Here is a 20,590-nt window from a genome sequence, read left to right as displayed (position 1 = left end):
TATCAGCAGTGCATGTGGGAGAGAAGAAAGTGGGAGGCCTGCCTGAAATGGATGTGTAGACAGGAGCAAGTATCAAAATGCTGTCAGTTTCTGAGATTGGGGCAGTAACTGCAGGATACACACGTTTTCTTCTTGGGCACACACACACATAAACACACACACAAACACACACACAGTTGACTTTAGTGAGAACAGAACCCCTACTTATCTAAGTATGCAGATTACAGAACTCAGTACTTAACACAAGCTATATGTCACAAGTCTGACTTTTACATGGCTGCAGGTTAACTTTATTATTTATTTATTTTATTTGACATTTGTTGACCGGGTTATTCTGACTGAGCAGACGCCCTTTTTCAGTGGGGGCCCAGGGAGAAAAGCTCCACACAAGTATTGCAATTTGAGAAGAAAGTAAACATCAAATGAAAAAAGCATCAGCAAAAAAGATATACATTATTTCCATAAAAAAATTATATACAAAGCTTTACAGAAGAGTTAAGTGGGATAATCAGAGTATATGAAGGTGAAATATTTGGTCCAGCAGGGTATGAGAGGAAATGATTTATGGTATACTTGAGTAGCTTACAGATAAATATAAGTAGAGGGATTCATCAGTCAAATAGTTGCAGGAAGACTGTGATTAGCTGGAGTTAAGGGAAATAGAAAGTTAGGGGGGAGGAGGGGGAGAAGAGTAGTAGTATGTATTTTTATGGAGGATGAGTACAGTGAAAAATCAATGTTTTTGATAGTAGTGTTGTATTTTTGTGTGTGTTTGATATTTCTTATTTCCAGGGGAAGTTTATTCCAAGTTTGTGCAGCCGAATTACTGTAAAGGTTGTGACCTGTTTTACTTTTGGGTGTATAGATCTGGAGGAAAATTTGGTTGCAGCTTTGGAGGGTCCTTTTGAGGGTGTAGGGGGAGATGGGAGAGATTATGGCCGGACAGAAGGAGGGCAGGTACAATATGGAATGAATGATATTTAGTTGTGAGAGAAGCAGTTGATGAGGAAATTCTAGCAAGTTTAATTGTTTAAGAGCAAGGCAGTGTTGTGAGAGGTAGTTTGTTCAGTAGAAAATTTGGAAATTTTATTGTAGGTAGATTTTAACTGAGATAGGAGAGTGGTCTGAAGATTGCTGAGGTTTTGAGAGACATTGAAGAGGGTTGGGAGAAGGTATGCATGAGAAATGGAGGTTTTAGCCTTGTGGGAAATACATTTTTTGTTTCAATATAGGAGTCCAAGTTTTTGGTTGGTTTACTTTATGTTGTTGACAATATGGGAGTCAAATTTGAGTTGGTCATCTATGGTGACCTCTAGAAGTTTGGTGTTAGACTCAACAGTGATGGGAGTGTTGTTGAGGGAGGAGATGGAGAAGGAGGATTTAAGATGGTTCATGGTTTTGGGAATAAAAAGCAAGAGCCAGATTCTATGTCAGGACAAGAGAAGGAAAAAAACAATCAGTGAGTATGCACAGAAAGGATTTCATACTTTTAACTTGTAGTTTGTAGTAAAAAGGTCAAAGAAAAAATTGAGTCTCTGTTGAAGTTTGTTGCAAAAAAAAAAGGTAGCAGACAAAAAATCAAATATAGGCAATAGCTTTCTCTGGTGAAGTGAGTTCAGGAGAGTGACTGGGAGGGTCGTTCTAGTTGTAAGGAAAAATAGATTAGAAGGATATAGTATGAAGAATGAATAGCAGAGATGGCTAAATTACAAAATGGGAGAGGAGAAATGTTTAAACAAATACTTATAGGTAGGTTACAAAGGAGAAAAGAGAAGTTGAAAGCTTAGGTGGTTATACAGAGAGTGCAGAGAAAGAACATAAATAGAAGGGAAGAGGTGAGGGTAAGAGCTGGAGTTTATGAGGCTAGTGGGGAGAGTGGGAGGGTGACAGGGAAGAGGTGATGTGCAGAAGGCAGCTTTGGAGAAATGTGAATTTACAATGATAAGGGCATCAGAAACCACTTAACATACAATAATGCACACTAGGTGCACTTGAAAGTTTCGGAATTCATTTGAATGGAGATTGTCCTTGGAGCATGGGCAGGTGGGCTGGTGTTAGCACTAATGTAGGGCTGAATAAATCTAAGAAAAAAAGAATAATGTAAGATCCGAGAAGTATTAGGAAAATGCTGATAAAGAAAGGGTAAAGGATCAAGTAGTAAGGAGCAGGGAGGGGTAAATAGGATTCTTACAGGGAAATTAATGGGAACAAGAGACAGTTAGGATGGGGTTTGGACAGAGGAGGAAAAGTATAAAGATATTTAATGTAGAAAAAGTAGGGAGGAGCAGAATCTGTATACAGTTCAATTTAGAAAAAGAGCAGAGGGTGTAGTAAAAAAAAATCTATACAGTATAGTTCAAATGCATAAATAACATGGCAAATAGCAGCATTTACAAAACAGCATTAGCCAGAGATTGCAATGAAAACCTCAATGCATTACAGTTCACAGGAGTAGTAGAACAGCATAAGGCAACACACTAGCCATGATAGAGACTAGTCAGTAATAGCTATAATGCAGTAAAGTCATGAGTAGTTACTTGTTGCCACATGCAAATTTCCTATAGAACTAAATAAATAAGAAAATAATCTGTAGACAAAGGCAAAATTCACAGTTCAGTAGATAGGTCTCTTATGCTTGTATTTGGTGTTAGATCTCAGCAGCAGACAGCTTGCATTTTTATAGATTTTGAGCAGTACAGAGACTGAAAGAAATAAGTGACAACTGATATTAAATTATCTTCTTCCCAGATGCAGCCTGAGATGCACAACAAGCGTACTGTTTCATTGATGCTTTTTTTTTTTTATTTTTATGGTAGATGACATCAGCAGGCTATGTGGGGGACAACAGGTTGGGAGGCCTGCATAGGCACATAGGCCTATAGGTTCATATTTGGCCAATAAAATAACTGTAGAGTGTGCCCTAGGTGTGTAGAAACCCAGCTGTGTAAAAACACAAGTACCCTTATTGAGCATAGTTGGATGTTTGAGTTTAGCAGCTCAAGGTTGTCAGCACCACTGACTGGCCCTGTCCATGAGGGAGCGCATGACATTATATCTTACACTTTGTAGTGTGGCTGATATATGTGTATAAAAAAAATACTGAGCCCCCAGAGTTGTACTGGTTGTGGGGGGTGGGGGGGGGCAACACATGTATGTATTGTGAATATATGATGTATACTTAGAATGTGCCCTGAATTTGTAATGTTTCCACATGTAGTTTTATGTCATACAAGGGAAATGGGCAATAAACACCAAGAAGGAAACGCCATATATACAGTTCTACAGGGTCTATATTAAATCAGCGACTGCTTAAAAAAGCGAACACTGATTTATTGACCCCATGTAAGGGAAAGCTTACAATCCTGAACACTTAAAACAGTGATTTTTTTCCCAGGGAAAAAAAGTCACTGTTCCAAAAAAGAAAAAAAAAATCCTTTAAAACATTACGTAAAGTGGGGGGCTTCAGCCCCCACACAACCCGACATGGGGGGGCTATGCCCCCCCACTTTCCTACTTAAATATATCAACTCCGAGATCACACTACAGTGATGAAAATGGCAAAATAATGAAGCCGGCCAAGCAATTTCTTTCCCAGGGAAAGAATTTGCTTATATGCCCTTTCGGTATTTTGCTGTTTCGTGCTTTCAATTTTAATCAAGACACATTCGAAAGAATGCATCTTTGATCATATAATAGGGACCCATTCTATAGCGTGGTGAGCAGCACATTTGTGCAATGATAAACAAAGTATACATGTATGCAAGTTACACCTGTTTGTGCAATGGTAAATAGTGTGCAAACAATACCCACATTGCTAACTTAAGTAAAAATAATACTATATGGCATATAGTGTATTTGAACCCAGGACCATGTGTATGCCACTCCTACACTTACATCTGTTGCTACAAGAATGTTGAGGAAACAGTTGTCTATTTTGCACTTCCTTGCCGTAAACTGCAATATCACAGCAATAAAACAAAGGTTGCACTCTCTGTACTAGCACCCAGTACTATCTGTACTCCAGGCTGGGTTTTCACGATGGCCAAGGGCATTAATAGAATGTATCTGGTTACTATTTTTGGTCGTCTGCTTAACAGGTGGTCTGCTGCACTTTGCACAAACCCAGTAAACACAGCCATTACCTGCTTATGCTATTTGCGCTATGTGGCGCATCATGCAAAACATTCAATGAAAAACAAGAGGAATAAAAAAGAAAACCTTAGTAATGGACACATAAAAGTAAAAAAGTGTCTGCTGTTACATATTAAGGTACTTTCTGTACAAATCCACCAATATTTATTTCATTACTGCACCAAGTTAAAGTATACAAGGATATGCCATAATATTATTTCAGAAAACATTCCAGGTTCAGGACTTACCTTCCAAATGCAATGATTGAGACTATTTTATTTCAAGCCTAGAATTTCCTTGTGTCTACTCCCATGGTATGAAAGTATGCAGGAAAGAACAGAGTGCAGGCTACATGAATGCTTTATAGGTTGTTGAATAGCTCCACAGTATTGAAAGTCATCTGCTTATGCTGTATTTATCTGCTATGAAAAACATTTGCTACTTTACTAAACATATGAACTCCACTAGTGCCCATTAGTGCAGTGTGCAGCTGTGATCCACTGCACGCACAGATTCTGCATGTACCGATGCTGAAATATGGTGCATACAAGGGATCTTACTACTTTTGTCTGTGCCTGTGATATTGCACAAATATGCAGCTCAAAAAGTAGAGAGAAGGTTGCAGACCCTCTAGTAGAACCCAGGACCTTCTATAGCCTTACACATACACATGCTTCCACGGGAATAGTTATGTGACCAGCACTGAGAAACCTGCCATTCATTGCTCCTTTTCTCATGGTTGAACTAAGCTCTGAATTGTATAAACAAGGATGAAAATTATAAAATAAATTTTAATTTAATGTTGACAGATAGGATACATTTTAACAAACAGTAAAGAGGATGACACAGAACTTGTGAATCGTGCACTGCTTACATGCACTTTTACACTTCACAGACCTCCATGTACACCTCTGTAAGTCTAACCTGATGCACACTCCTGATGTTATCATTCACTGTTGCCATGCATTCAACACAAACACTGTGGAAGTGCCGACATGAAGTGAACATCCCTACACAGTTACACGTTTTTGGCATTCAGCAATTCTAATGAGTTTTGACCTTGTTTCCATATTCACAATGCTGACAGCCCTGAATCTACACAGTTAGTAACCATGTGGGCAGAAAAACTGGAAGGGAGTCCAATGCTGTGCATTTAAGGGAGGGTATTACCCAGGTATATATCTGTACAGAGGAATGTGGGTTTTGGATTATGTGTCTCATGGAGTTTAGACTTTTAAATTTCTGCATTAGTTATGAGTATATTCTTGAATTGGGGGGTGGGAATGCAAAGCTGAATTTATGCCATGGCACTTAATAAGGAATTGTGGCTATTGTTAATATAATTTTCCAGCATCAAACATGTCTGCAAATGTCATAATGTGTGTGTGGGGTTAAATGTTAGGATCCGTTCTGTACAAGTGTATGGACATTCACTTGCTCTTATTTCTCTGTAGACTCCTTTGCATGGCTGAATTTGAAAAACTTTTGAATACATGGCCAACACAAGCACAGAGTCTACACAGTTACTTTACAGCTTGTTAAATCACTCCACCATATTGATTTCCTGCATTAGTATACAATTCAGCTACTTATGCTATAATTTGCATGCTACAGAAGTTTCAGTGTCTGAGCATGAGTGCACACTGCATTTCTACACTGAATTTACTGAATCTAAAATGGTTCATGGCCACGTGCACATCGAGCCGTGACAAGAACATGGTCAAAATTATCATGTAGGCTTTATTGAATCCCCCTGAGATTGTGTGACACATTGTCTGCTATATGAGATCAATAAGTACTGTTTATCAATGATCAAACAATGGCAGCAAGTTACTTTTACTTACAGATTACCTCTGCAGCCACTTTACTGACTATGTATACTTTAAATGTCTGACTGTGATAAAATAAATAATAATGGCCACAATAATATATTTCAACTTTGTTTCGCAGAAGCACAGAGTAATCACAGTAGAGTAGTCATTTTATTTAAAATGCACATTAGTCTTTTAAGTTCTGCAAAGACACATTAGTGTTACTGAACAAATAAGAAAAGGATCAGTTACTTTAATCTTCAGAAAGCCTCCTTCTGTACTGCAACCTGGCAGTCATAATCACTTCTATTTATACCTCAAAATTAAAGTGATGGCTATGTAATGTATCTCAGTTTTGTTCCACACACATAGAAGCCCAAGTTGTTCCAAACAAATGAAAATAGTCCTATAAAACCACAATAATGAACAAATGGCAATTAGTAATTTTCCTTCACAGACAGCTCCAGAACTTATAGCTTCTTTCTCTGTGTGCATTTCAGATGTAAAACTCTGTTAAAATAAACAGTAAATAAATAAATAAAATATGGAACACACAGTAATGTGTTCAAGTAGATGTCAACCTTTTGGCATAATAATTAGAGACAGAGGGCCAAATTAATGGACAGATTTTAAATATTGCCCTTATATAGTCAGAAAGTAAGTAAATAACAGGTTATGATTTTTATATAGGAAAAGAACTCTGAAACTCAAATACCTGTCATTATTTAGTGACTGCAGTCCTCAATAATGTACCAGAAGATCACACATTTTCTGAGGACAAAACCAAAAATGAGACTGAATTAAGGACTTTCTGAGAAGTCACTGACTGTTTTTAGCTAACTTTCCAGAAATATATTAGTCCAAGCAATTCAGTCACACAGGCTGTCAATTTCTTTGCTCAAAAAAGGGGTTATGCCAAAATAAAGGAGGTTCACACTCAAAACAATAGACAACTTTAAAAAAAATTCTAATTAATTTAAAAATTTAATAGAGCAAACTTTACATCAGCATGCATTTTCTGAAAAATATGTATGAAATGGCAATGTCTGGCAATACTGACTGACTGCAATCTTCAGTGATTTACCAGGTAATCAAACAGTTTTATAAGGGGCAGTGCAAAATAAAACAAAACTGGGGACAGTTGACAGACATGCTGAGCTGTTCATTTCCAATTATATCAGCTTACCTGCCAGGAAAAAATCAACTTACCTATTGTTTTTGTTGCTCATCAAAAAGAGTGTCTTATTTAGTCAAACATTCAAAATTTTTGTACTCTTAGCTAGCTTGAACCCACCTAAAATATATGCAAAGAATCTTGATTTTTATATAGATCATGGTTGAAACTGAGACCAAAGCTCAGAAACTCTGGCATTTTGAAAAGGGGTGCTGCAGTTGCAGTAGTTGCATTTCTCTCTCTCTCTCTCCATGTCAGGAAATAAATAAATGTGAATAAGAAGAACCCCTGGCCAAATGATACTCTGGGTGGTCACCTAGTTTGCCTATATGTAAGCCCTGACGTGCACATTTTAAAATTATAACCTAAGGATCTTAGAAGAAAAGAGAACTTTGCAGTTCAGGTATGGAGTGCAGTGGACTAAGTGCATTCCTTTATGCATAGGATAAGTTTAATTATTTAATAATTGAAGACTACTGATGGCCTTATTTGTGGCATGCCACACTTCAAAGGTTGCATTTTTGAGTCCAGGGTTACAGCTTGGAGAACTGTTTGGAACTTTTCTAATGTAAATGAATAGAGTAAGCAAGGCTGAGAGGGAGCCCAAAACAATTATGACAGATATTTAATCAGCTCCTTTTATCTGCCCCCTCAAAAGATGAATGAATTGCTGTAGTAATCTGAAATAAGTATGTACTGTAGAAAGTCTGTATTTTATTTCTGTTTATATCTTCATAAGACTTGGCATAGCAGTTGCTAGTGTTTGTAAGCTGATTGCTGTCTGCTGATTCACTATACATAGTGCTCCCTCTTATCTTCTACAGGGGGTATATCAGTTAGCTACTCTCAAACAGGGCTGCACTTCCATTCTTATTATTTAATATTGTCATAAGATAATTGAAGTTTGCTGAGTTAACAAGTACAGTGTATTAGAAACATAATCTATTCATTCTTTCTTTTTTGTAGACCTGACCCACTAACTATATTTTCATTTACAGGGGATACATTTCTTTTGTTTATTGTAGTCCTGGTTTTACAGGTGATCCTTCAACTTGTTTAGTTCTCCTTTACATAATTACTATCTCATTTCCTTGAAATTAATTTGGTTCTATACAGTAGTGGCGTTTAAAAGAGGAGTGTATATAGTATTTATTCTTTCTTCACGGAGCTGATTTTAGCATAGTACTCAGATTCCGTGATACAAATGGTGCATGTATTATACCACCTTCTGTGTTCAGGTTGTAATTGTTAACTTAGTAGCTTTCTTACTCACACAAGGCCTTCCCCTGTCATGCTGTATATCTCAGATAACTTTGGCTGATAATCTGACATTACTCATGCAAAGTACTCTGTATACCTGCTGTTTTTAAGATGTATGATTAGAAGGCATCTATTGCACAAAATGGTGTCTTAAAAAAGTAAGGACTTAGTACTGAAATTAATACAGAACAATCAATATTGCAAAGTTTTTGCCTGAGTCCTTGCACACAGAACAATCAATGTTACAAAGTTTTTGCCTGAGTCCTTAGTGATAGCCAGCTTCCCCTCCACTACCAATCAGCTGATTCTTTTCACATTATATGGCTGGTTAGAAGATGGTAAATAAAAGTGGCTAGTGGAAATGGATGTTATTCTTAAAAGGATTAGAAGATTTGATACCTTCACCCTGATGGCTTGATGTGTGCATGTGTGCTACCAGGGCAGGGCCTACACAGTTGTATCCAGTGACACTTATGTGACTACATACCTGCAGCAAACCCTGACTGCACATCACCAGACCTCATGCGACCTGCTAAAATATATACAGTCACCAGCAGGCATCTATACTTGTGTAGATTATGCCATCTCCCTCACCCTAAGATGTGAGAGTCAGTATCAGTCATTAACTCATGCCTTCCCTGGCCTTTTTCTTTAACTGCAAGATTGCTAATTAATCTGTGTCATTTGAATCATAATCAAGGATTTATTTGTCTATGCTACAGAATTTATAGTAGTAAAGACACTACTGTACCTAGAAGCCTCTTCTGATCTCCCTTGTTACCTCCTTATACACATTTACAAGTTTTTTTCTTCCCTTTCATATAGACTGCTTATCTTACTGGCTACTAATCTTTCATTTCTACAGCATTCCTTCCTAAACCTCTAGTTTTCTTGTATGCTGCCTTCTTTATTCGGTTTCCCACACATATTCTTTAATCAAAAGGTCCCACATTTTATCTCATTTCCCTACCTTTGCTTTTATTTCCTATAATGCCACTCAGTATCAAATATTAAGCTACTTGTTTTTGCACAATAATTCTCCTGTGTTATGACCCTTTAAATAAGCAGGGATGACTCTTGCATGAAAAGGATTTATCAATCAATTGATGAATATTTTAAGTACATTATTTGTAAAATTTTGTCTGTTTAACTTAACAAAGGATGACTGAATAGCAGATAAAAAAACAGAAATGTAAGTATTTAAAATTCATGACTACTACATTGCACATTTATCTAATGTGCAGACGTGAGCAAAATTGTTTTGAGTCAGTGACTGATCTGTGTCCTTAAACACCTTTCCTGTCCTTCTAATGCAACAGTCAGAGAAACTGAATCATTAAAAAGTAGCCTTTTAATCCAAAAAATGAGTCATTTCTCCTCCTGACTTTCTCTCTCCCTCTGTTTCTCTTTCTCTATATATTAATATTTCATGCTTGAAAGCATATGGCTAACAGTATTATAAATCTGCAGTTTCAATTCTCACTACCTTTACTTGTTCTGCCTTGCTAGTACAGGTGAAAAGCTACAGCAATAAAAGTAATAGATGGGATTTTTTTGGAGGTCCTCCAAGCATTTTTCTTGTTTCATTAAATTTGACAAATACAAAGTGGTCTGTGATGAGAAAACAAATGAAAGCTATAATGTGGAAATATCTGCACTGTAAAGTAGTTATGTATGCATAATAGTTATCAGATGAATAATGATTTTCACTGTACAAAAATGGTGCTAGGTTTATTGTATTAAAAAGTCAAATATGATTTCCTAAATGTTATTACAGCAGTCTAAACCTGAACTGCTTACTGGAAGAGTAACTTGCCAAGGAGCAAAGAAGTGAACAAAATATCCTTGAGTTCAAGAAAAAAGACTTATTTTTGATAATAGAAAACACTCCCACAGAGAGGAACTAGAAAGAAATGACGCTGTCAAGATGAAGTTGTTGGCATTTACCCTGTGACCTAAGACAACTTAAAATCAATTGAGCTGTTATATTTAAAGCATCATTCAGATAGTATAATAACATAGATAATAGGGCTTACTCTTCTATCCATAGTAACAGTTACAGAGATATTTACTAAATCATTCAGCTTAGCAGGCATAGGTTTTATGTAAAAATAATTGAAAAGTGATAATTCATGGTGCAGATATTGCCAGCTATAAAATTACAATATATATCTGACTGCCTATTGGCGATGTACTTCTTTGCCTCAAAATTTCTATGTGGTGCAGTATTGTCAAAACAGATTATATCTTTGAGTCTGTAAAACCAGGTTTACAGTCACAAATTAAGACTTGAGCTATAAAGTTAAATAACTAATCAAAACAATGAGAACAGGTTGTCATGATGGCACAGCACTTAACTGCTGTTACCTAAAAGTAATAAATTCAGCAATTTGATTATTGACTGTGATCTATGTATTCTTCCTGTGTCTACATGCACTTTCTGTGTGTAATCCCATTTCTTCCCATATTGCAAAAACATTAAATTGCACATAGATTGATTGTTTTTGTGTGTGTGTGTGTGTGTGTGTGTGTGTGTGTGTGTGTGTGTGTGTGTGTGTGTGTGTGATTGTGGTTTATTGCTTTGGTCCACCAGGACAAGAGTCAACCAGGAGGGGTCCATCTTTCAGGTAGCTATTAGAGGTAGTTTGAGATTTGCCTGAGTGTGACCCCAGTCCCATATGCACTCTATTAAGCATCAAGAAGGAGCACTCAGTAGGCTGGGTGAGGAAGACTTCCCCTCTCTTTTTGTAAGGGGCCTTCCTTACAAGAGGCCATGCCCCTCCCCTGAAGCATGAGTGGTGGTTTCCTCAGTCTGCACCAGGGAAACTGCTCGAATACTGTATGCTTGCATGTGTGTACCACTCTCCACACCCCAATGGGAAGAGGAATGGGAACCCTCTCTTAAAGTTTCTGTCCTGCTACTTGGGTGCTTCACTGCTGGGGCCACTAATCAAACCCTGGTTAATTGCGTCAAAGTCAGGACTCCATCCATTTGTGTTGGATAGCCAGGCAACCTTCAGTACAAAGCTGAGTTGCTAGGAATTTAATTATGTTAAGACTTTTGAATGCCCATTCTGTCTGAAATGACATGCATGGTGTGTCTAGACAGGTTGAATGTCTGGTTGTTGAATGCCCATTCTGTCTGAAATGACATGCCTGGTGTGTCTAGACAGGTTGAATGTCTGGTTGTTGAATGCCCATTCTGTCTGAAATGACATGCATGGTGTGTCTAGACAGGTTGAATGTCTGGTTGTTGAATGCCCATTCTGTCTGAAATGACATGCATGGTGTGTCTAGACAGGTTGAATGTCTGGTTGCTCTAAATGCACAGCATAATGTGTGCCATAAAAATAAAATGACTGCCACACTGCAGCAAACAGACAGTGGGACTGTTTTTTATATTCATCATCATCATCATCATCATCATCACCCCTTTTTTTCCCCATTTCTTATACATGGAGCCAGGGTATTGTGTCACTTGTCACTATCTCTCCCTATTCAATGCCAGTATCCTAATTTCTTCAACACTCATGTTTGACGGTCATGGGTCTTCTCTCAAACAATCCATTCATCTCTTTGCTGAATGTCCTTGTTTCCTCTTGCCTTCCTCCTGTCTGTTCCAAGTCATCTTCAGCAGACTGTTTTCTTCTTTTCTGTACATGTGCCTGAACCACCATAGTCTGTTCTCTTTTACCTTTTCTACCACTGGGGCTACTTTGGCTTCTGCTTTTATGTCCTCATTTCTTCATCTGTCCCACAGTGGGCATCCTACCAACTGTCTCAGGCACTTCATCTCTATAACTTCTAGCTTCATTAGTTGCTTTGCCTTTACTGACCAGGTTTCTATACCATGTAATACTAGTGGTTGTACCATTGTTTTGTACAACTAACTTTTCAACTTATTTGGCATTATTCTGTCATACACTACTGCTAACACTGTGCAAGTTGGCTGTATCCCCCTGATTCTAACTTTGACCTCTGCATTCAGACTTCCCTTCTTCTTCTTAACCACCCCTCCTAGATACTTGAAGCTGTTAACCCATTCCCCCATTTCCCTATTATCTGAATTCTCAGCTTTGCCTGATTTCCCCATTTGCTGCCCCTGCAACTGTCTTATCTGCACTCAGTTTCATCCCATGTGCCTTCAGTTTTACATTCCATTCCCCTACACTTTGCTGAAGTTCTTGCTCAGAGCCTACCTGTAATGCCACACCATCTGCATACAGCAACTTTGTTGATCTGTCCCCTCCAACCTGTTTGCTAATGTAGTCCATCACCAGTATGAACAGCAGTGGGCTCAGAGCTGAATCCTGATGCACATCCACTCCCACTGGGAACCCCTCTACAAGACCAATGCTGTACATACTTGAGCCATCAGGTTCTTGTACATAGCTTGCACTAATTCTACCAGTGTTTCTGGGACTTCAAACCATTGCAGGATTTCCCAAATCAGCTTTCTTAGGACCATGTCATATGATTTCTCCAAGTCTAGGAATGCACAGATGGACTCTTTCCTCATTTCTAGCTTCTTCTCAAGTATCTGTCTCACGGCAAATATCAGGTTGGTTATACTGCATCTTGATCTGAGTCCAAACTGCTCATTTCCCATCTTACTGTCTACTACTCTGCATATTCATTTACCAATCATACTCTCCAGAATTTTAATGCAGTGTGATAGGAGTTTGATATTTCTATATTGCCCACGATTGTGAATGTCCCCTTTGTTCTTGTACACTGGTACTAGTTTGCTTATTTTCCAGTCATCTGGGAGATGTCTTTCTCACCATACTGCTATGAATACCCTCACGGGCAACTTATCCCCTATTTCCTTGACATCAGTTCATTAGTGCTGTTCTTACTTCTTCCAGGGTGGGTTCCTTATCTTCTCTCACTGTAGGGTCTGTCTGGGACAGTAAAGATACTGTGGGTTTTTCTTCATTTAGAAGCTGCTGGAAGTAATTTTTCCATCTTCATTTGATGTCCTGTGGATTGGTGAACAGGTTGTTGTTGGCATCCCTTATGAAGGATGTTTGACTATCTTCTTTATCTTTGTGTCTTTGCCTTGCAACCTGATAAAGTTTTTTTTTGCCATCCATTGATTCACTTTCCAGAAGTTGGTAGAGTACCTCTGTTGCTTTGTTGTTTGCTATTGAAACTCCTCTCTCTGCCTCTTTGTTAGCCAACCAGTATTCCTTCCTAGCCTGGTCATGTCTTTTCTATCACCCACTTTTTCCTGCACTCCTCCTTTCTTTTGATGACTTCCTGGATTTCTGCATTTTACCCCCAGCTTTCCTTATGTACCTTATTTCCTTACCTGGTTTGACTGCATATCTGTTTTGAAGCCCTTTGAGGTGCTGCCATTCTTTTTCAACTCCATCTATTTTGTCTTCTTCCTGACCTGCTAGAGCCCTGATTAATTCATTGAATTGTTGTACTTTCTCTCCAGTCATCTCCCAATTCTTCAGCCTGGGTCTGTTGACCTTAGAGCCTTATCTGACCACTGCATGCAGCTGATTGTGGCAACTAGTGGTTTATGCTGTTGGCCAAAGTTTTCACAGGGATGACTTTGTAATTGCTGATTCTACCCCAATGCCCCCACACCCCTCCTACTTAAATATATCAACTCTGAGATCTCACCACAGCGGAGGAAATGGCAAAGTCCCGAAAATGGCCCAGTGACTTTTTTTCCCTGGAAAAAAAATCACTGTTCTGTGTGTTCGGGATTTCGCCATTTCGATTATAAAGGTTTGATAAACAGCATTCGCTATTTTAAGCATTCATTGATTTAATAGGGAACCTTGTCCTTTTCTTACTACCAGGAAGTCTGCCTGAGTTGCATGTTGGCATCTTGTGTATGGGATCTTGTGACTGTCTCTTTTTCTGAACCATGTGTTGTCTAACATTAGGCAACTTGCTAAACAGAAGTGTTGAATGGCCTGTCCTTCATTGTTCCTATTGGCCTACTCATGTGGACCCAGGCAGTCCTCATATCCTGTTCTGTCTGTCCTTATATATGCATTCAGATCATCCATTATTAAAACCATTCACTCTTGTTCTGCATTATCTAGTAGGTCCTGCAAATGCACTCTTTTCCTTATTATCACAACCCTTCTCTGGGTCATAGGGTGAGATTATTAATACTGTCCTATCTTTACACTAGAATCTGATTGCCATGAGTCTTTTACTAATTCTGATGACATTCCTCACTGTCTCCCTCATCACAATTCCCACACCATTTCTAGGTTGTCTTCCTGAGTAGTACAGTCTGGATCCAAAGCCAAGTTGTTTTGTTGTACTGTGCTTTCAGCTTGTCTCCTGGATAGATAGGATGTCCAGACTCATCTTTACCATCGTGTTATCCACTTCTAAGCCTCATCCTGCCAGTAAACCTGAAAACTCCAAACAGGCATTGGTCAGAGGTCAGGATCGAGCCTTGTACCTTGTGCATGGGAGGCGAAGACCTTAACTATTATGCCAACTGGTTGCAAATCACATTCAAAATATGGTCTCACCATTCATAGAAGGTTGTAGTATGAATCCTTTGCTACAGGCTGGAGATGTCTGGTAGAGTAGGAAGATAAAACAAATGGGAGGTAGGAAATTAAAACACAGAAAATGGCAAGAGATAGACAGAACATTGCATTAAAGTGTGTGTGTGTGTGTGTGTGTGTGTGTGTGTGTGTGTGTGTGTGTGTGTGTGTGTGTGTGTGTGTGTTTGTGTAGAAAATGCACATGCTGTTGGATCTCACATAACAGGTACACAAGCCTGGCATGTAATAACTACTAATGAGAAAAAGAAAAAAAGTATAGTGGTAGGATAACAAGTTGTAGGCTAGCCCCTACAAGATCGCATGCCTAATATATCTCTTTGGCATGTAACATAACATAACATATTCTCTTCAGCTAGTCGGAAAAAACATGCTGTGATGTACAAGTATTATATGAGCATTGTGCCTGCATGCTACCAGGACATTCAGAGATCTAAAGCAGCAGCATTGTTGGCATTGCCACTATCACATTACATTATATTTCCTTCATGGCAGAAGGAGACAATAAGTGCAGCATGTGTACAATTGAAATGAGTTTAGCATTCTCTGTCCCCTACATCTGTGCCTTCCATTTTGGCATTTTCCTCCTTTGACATGTACACTTGAATTGCTAATTGGCCAGGCTCCCTCTTCAACCTCCATTCATATAGTGTGTTCCATAGAACTGCACCCATCACCATGAAGAAGTACTTTCATGGTTCCAGGGAGTAGTTAGTCCTCACAGTCTGCTTCCAACGCGCCACATTTTACTTCCTGTTCAAAATTACCCTTTTGCATTCTCCCTGATCATGTTTAACCATGTGATGCTCTCTTCTAGTTTCCACCCTGAAGCACTGCTTACAGTACATCTAGTTTCTGAGCATATGCTTTTTTGTGCATCCTGTGTACCCTTACAGTGGTTTTTCATTGGACCTCTTTCAGTAATGTAATGTTTTTCTCCTTTCATGGCCTTCAGAACTGCACACAGCACTGCCACTATGATTATTACCTTTTTGTTTCTAAAGTCTATCCCCTTCTAGGATAAACACCACCATTCCATTTGTTGTTACCACTGTCTTTTCCATCTGTTGCTGATGGTCCTGTCCTAGTGTGAGCAATGCCTTGCTACTATTTTTGTTATTTGGCTGTCAGTTCAGTGTATGACATGTAGTGCTGTAAAAGTCTTCTTCCCGCGAAAAACTGTAGTAAACTGCTTGCTTCAGCAAAATACCACAAAAAAGTGCCAAAGTTCATCAACCCTGAGAGTAAGCACAGCATTAGCATTAATTTCTGAATGCCAGTATTACATTACTGCATGACTGGCATCTGGCAATTACCCCTCCCTTGCCTCACTCAAGCTATGTCTCTGTTTCTGCCTACTCATTTAGCCTTTTTAAATCCTTTCTTTAGAATTTTGCCATCATTCTGCATGCCCGCAGCTATCTTTATGTCATCAGTCAAGAGTTTGATACCCTAATCTGTTGTTTGATATGCTTGAAACAACCACATCAAACATCACTACACCTAGAACTAACTCTGGGAGCACTCTGTTTTTTATTTTCCTTATTCCGGACATTGTCTCTCTCTCAAAAAAAAAAAAAAACCAGTGAGTGTTTTACCATCCCACAAGCACTTGTCTAGCTACTCATGCTTGGTCCTAGTCTAGCTGCTTCAGTTACACTAGCCACATATGTGGAGCTAAGTCAAGGGCCTTGCTAAAGTCCAGGCGGACAATGTCTGATGGCTGCCCTTTCAATGTTTACTCTAACCTGCTTAAAAAAGCTGTACCAGATTATACTGTCAGCTTTTTCTGGCATTCAACCAGTGATTTATTGTCTTGGAAAATGATGTAAGAAAATGATGTCCGATTTCTTTCCCCAGGAGATTTGTCTGTTGTTATGTTAACAGGACAGCAGATTTCTTGACCATTCCTGCTGTCTATGTACAAGGATACTACACTTATGGATCTGTAGCAGATATATTCCAGAGTACCCTGGCTGACAATACAGCTAATCAGCCATGCTTTATCTTATCTATTAATGACCAATTCATTCTCCATCCCATCCCTGATATCTGCACAGGGACAGTTGGTGGTACAGGCTGATAGGCTGGAGTCCTCCTCCCAAAAATGCATTATTTGTTTATTTTTTGTTCTATTACAAAAATGGCAACTTTATCCTCAATGCTAATGGCGACACTACCAATATCAAAACTTTGAGCATGTGCGTAGTTCAAAAACCTTCTGAGGTCTGTTTAAAGAAGAAAAAAATGGACTCAGCTTGGTCTGTTTGCACTACAACTACTTCGCACTAAGAACAAAGCAATCATGCCTTGTTATGGTTGTTCTTGCCTTCTGCAGAAGGGAGAGTCATCAGTAAAAACTGGCTCCTTAGATTGCAATTCGGAGCAGTGAGAAGCTATTTCTACTGGGTCAGGCTGCTTCAGGTGACTGGCTCAGACTGAGGCAGCCTGAGAATGAAAGTAAATTACTACTGCAGTATGAGTGCTGGTGTGGGCGGCCACGGTGGTGCAGTGGTTAGCATTGTCACCTCACAGCAAGAGGTTCTCCGGTTCGATCCTCAGCTGGGGTGCCTTCTGTGCGGAGTCTGCATGTCCTCCCTGTGGTCGCGTGGGTTTCCTCCGGTGCTCTGGTTTCCTCCCACATTCCAAAGACATGCTGTAGGTGGATTGGACATGCCAAATTGGCCCTAGGTGTGAGTGTGTGTGCCTTCAGTGGAAAGTTGGGCTGGCAACTCAACACCGTAAAACTCCACTGCCAATCACGAGCGGACAGGTGATCCGCTGTGGCAACCCCTAACCGGGAAAAAGCTGAAAAAAGAAGAAGAAGAAAGTATGAGTGCTGGTGTCAGAGATTTGTGTATGTATGTGTGACACATTTATTTACTAATTATTTTTTAATTAGCTACAATTGCCACTTATATAGTGTGCAGGAAGGTAAGTAATTTTTTGTGTGTGTGTGTTTGTGTTTACGTATGTGTTTATAGGTGGGGGTATAAATGCTGAATTCATAGAATGTGTTTTATTTAGCCTTACATTTTGGTCTGTTCATTGCAAAGTTTGTTTTATTCTGAGTAATCAGTGGGGAATGTAGTCAATACTAACTAATAACAGGTACTAAGTTTCTGACAGATAAGCATGCTAATGCAAAGCCAGGTATTCTGGCAATTTCCTAAGTTCATAAGGGCAATACATGCCCAGATTTTTGTCTTGTCATACATTATTTTTTTTAGATTTCCGCTTGATTCTTGAGCAAAATTTGGGAATTATGTTTAAAAGAAAAGGGTTACAGGCAATAAGTAAATTCTGACTGAAGAAAACTGTGAAGACATTTTCCTGTTTGGCAGTTAATTTATGTATTTTTTCATTCATTTGATCACAGTCAATTTTCTTGTCATGTACATTCATAGTCATATAGGTGGCTGTAATTGATGATTGTCTGTGTGTGTGCATGTTTAATAAATGTTCGTGTGGGTGGCATAGACATGCTTACCTCTCTCTGACTTCACAGAATGTATCTTGTTTTGCCTCATAGTTTGGTCTGCTTCTTGTAACTATTGTTATTTCATTAGAAAAAATGTATAGTAATACAAAGCCTATTATTCTAGAAACTTTCTAATTTTGTAACAGTTAATATCCAACCCTGATTTATTTTCAACCTTTGTCCCTCATTAGTTTACAGCTTGCTCCTTAATCCTTGGACTAGGAAGTTTAGAGGTATGTGTCAGTGTGTGTATGTGTATGTGTAGGGAGAAATGTACAGTGTCATGAGAAATGTATTCTGAAAGTAGTGAGCCAAGAAGATACATTCTTATGCGATAGCTATTTCTGCATTTATTCATTCATTTGATGTCAACCTTCTGAGGTCTGCAGTCATACTCATATGAGTGTCTATAATTGATGGTCACGTGCATGTGAGTTTGTGTGTGTGTGTGTGTGTGTGTGTGTGTGTGTGTGTGTGTGTGTGTGTGTGTGTGTGTGTGTGTGTGCGTGCATGCATGTATCTTCACAGGTGGGTTATAATAAATTGATTGTTATTATTTATTATATTGCAATGTCATATCAGATATGTATACAGTCAATATACCTGGCATCAATTGCTGTTACAGGTGTTTGTGATTGCAAGTGACTGACTCTTCTGCCATTCAGTTAGCTGTACTTAGACAAGTTTCATTGGAGGGAGAAAATCAACCTTTTATGTACTTGACTCATTGACCTCACCCAAAGAAGGAGTCTTATGCATCAGAAAGAAGTTTGTGTTTAGCCTAGGCATTGTATAAACTACAACCAAACTATCTTTATGGCAGAATATTCATTGTGGGTACAGACCATAACCCTTGAAAATGTCTGTATAGAGTAAGCAGACCAAATAGGAAGCTTTTTTGATAGAGTTTAGCCTTGCACTTCTGTAACATGACTTTCTAACATTGATGTGGCAGTGCTAAAATTAATGGAGATGAGCTGCCAATAAACCAGGAAACTGCAACCTTTCTTCAAGCTTAATTACTTGAGGGGTGCCTCCATATGACTTATTTGACATTCTTGGAGGAGATGTGAAGGCAGGGGGTGGTGCCAGACTAAAAGAAATGCAATTGGGAAGCCAGGGGTAATACCAGGCTAAATAAAACACCAACTATGTTTTTTCTTTCTCCCATATATCCATCTGCATTCTGTTGTTCTCATAGCTAGAAATGTATCATTTTTGTTTTTCTTGAGTGTCAAAGGACAGAAGGTGTCTTTGAAATGTCTTCATTTCTGAGATATGCCGAAATCTCTTGCTATGCATAAAAAAAGACGAAAGACTAGTGGGATATAATTGCTAGCAGTGTTTATCTCTGACACTAAGGGAATTCAGGATTTAAGGAAAGTAGATGATGAGACTGCTGCGGTAGTACGGTGGTAGCGTTGTTACCTCACAGCAAGAGGTTCTCCCATTCGATTCCCGGCTTGGCTTGGGAGTGCCTTCTGTGTGGAGTCTGCATGTCCACCCTGTGGTTGGGTAGTGTTTCAAAAGACATGAGTGCGTAAATGGGCGTGCCTTTGTTGAAGGTTGGGCATCGAGCTGGCACCTCGGCGTTTTGTAAAAATCTACTGCCAATCATTAGTCGACCGGAGTTCTGCTGTGGCGAACCCTTACTGGGAAAAGCCGAAAGACAAACAACAAAGATGATGATGTGTTTTTATAAAGCTAGGAGGTTGTTACAATGAGTAAAAGAAATAGATTTAGGATTAGATTAGGACCTCATCTTCCTCTCCCCTCCCCTAGTCACTCTGTCTCACACCATCTGATCATTGCATTCCTTCCTCTGCAGGCTCTCACTCACCATTTATCCTCCCTTTCCCTCCTCACTCAATCTCTCAGACCTGTTATAACATTCTTAACTACATCACTTCATCTCATCTCCAAATACATATCCAACTGACTTGCACCTAGCTTCCTGTCACTACCATTGTATACTAGTCACTCAGTCTCCTCTCTTACTCTATATTCCACTTCCATCCCATTAGCCCTTCTAGCTAGTTCCACCTTCATGTGGAGCTTCTGCTTTATATCTGCCTGAGTTTAGTGCAATATTTGTATATAAGATTTAGGTATATGAGTTTAGAACAGTATCCGTTTGAGCTTAGTACTGTCTGTATATACATCCTACCTTTATTCCTATCATCTA

This window comes from Protopterus annectens, chromosome 17.part0 (genome assembly GCF_019279795.1).
Source record: "Protopterus annectens isolate FY-2018-M chromosome 17.part0, PAN1.0, whole genome shotgun sequence".
NCBI classification, from domain to species: Eukaryota; Metazoa; Chordata; order Ceratodontiformes; family Protopteridae; genus Protopterus; species Protopterus annectens.
This window is presented reverse-complemented; position numbering follows the sequence as displayed.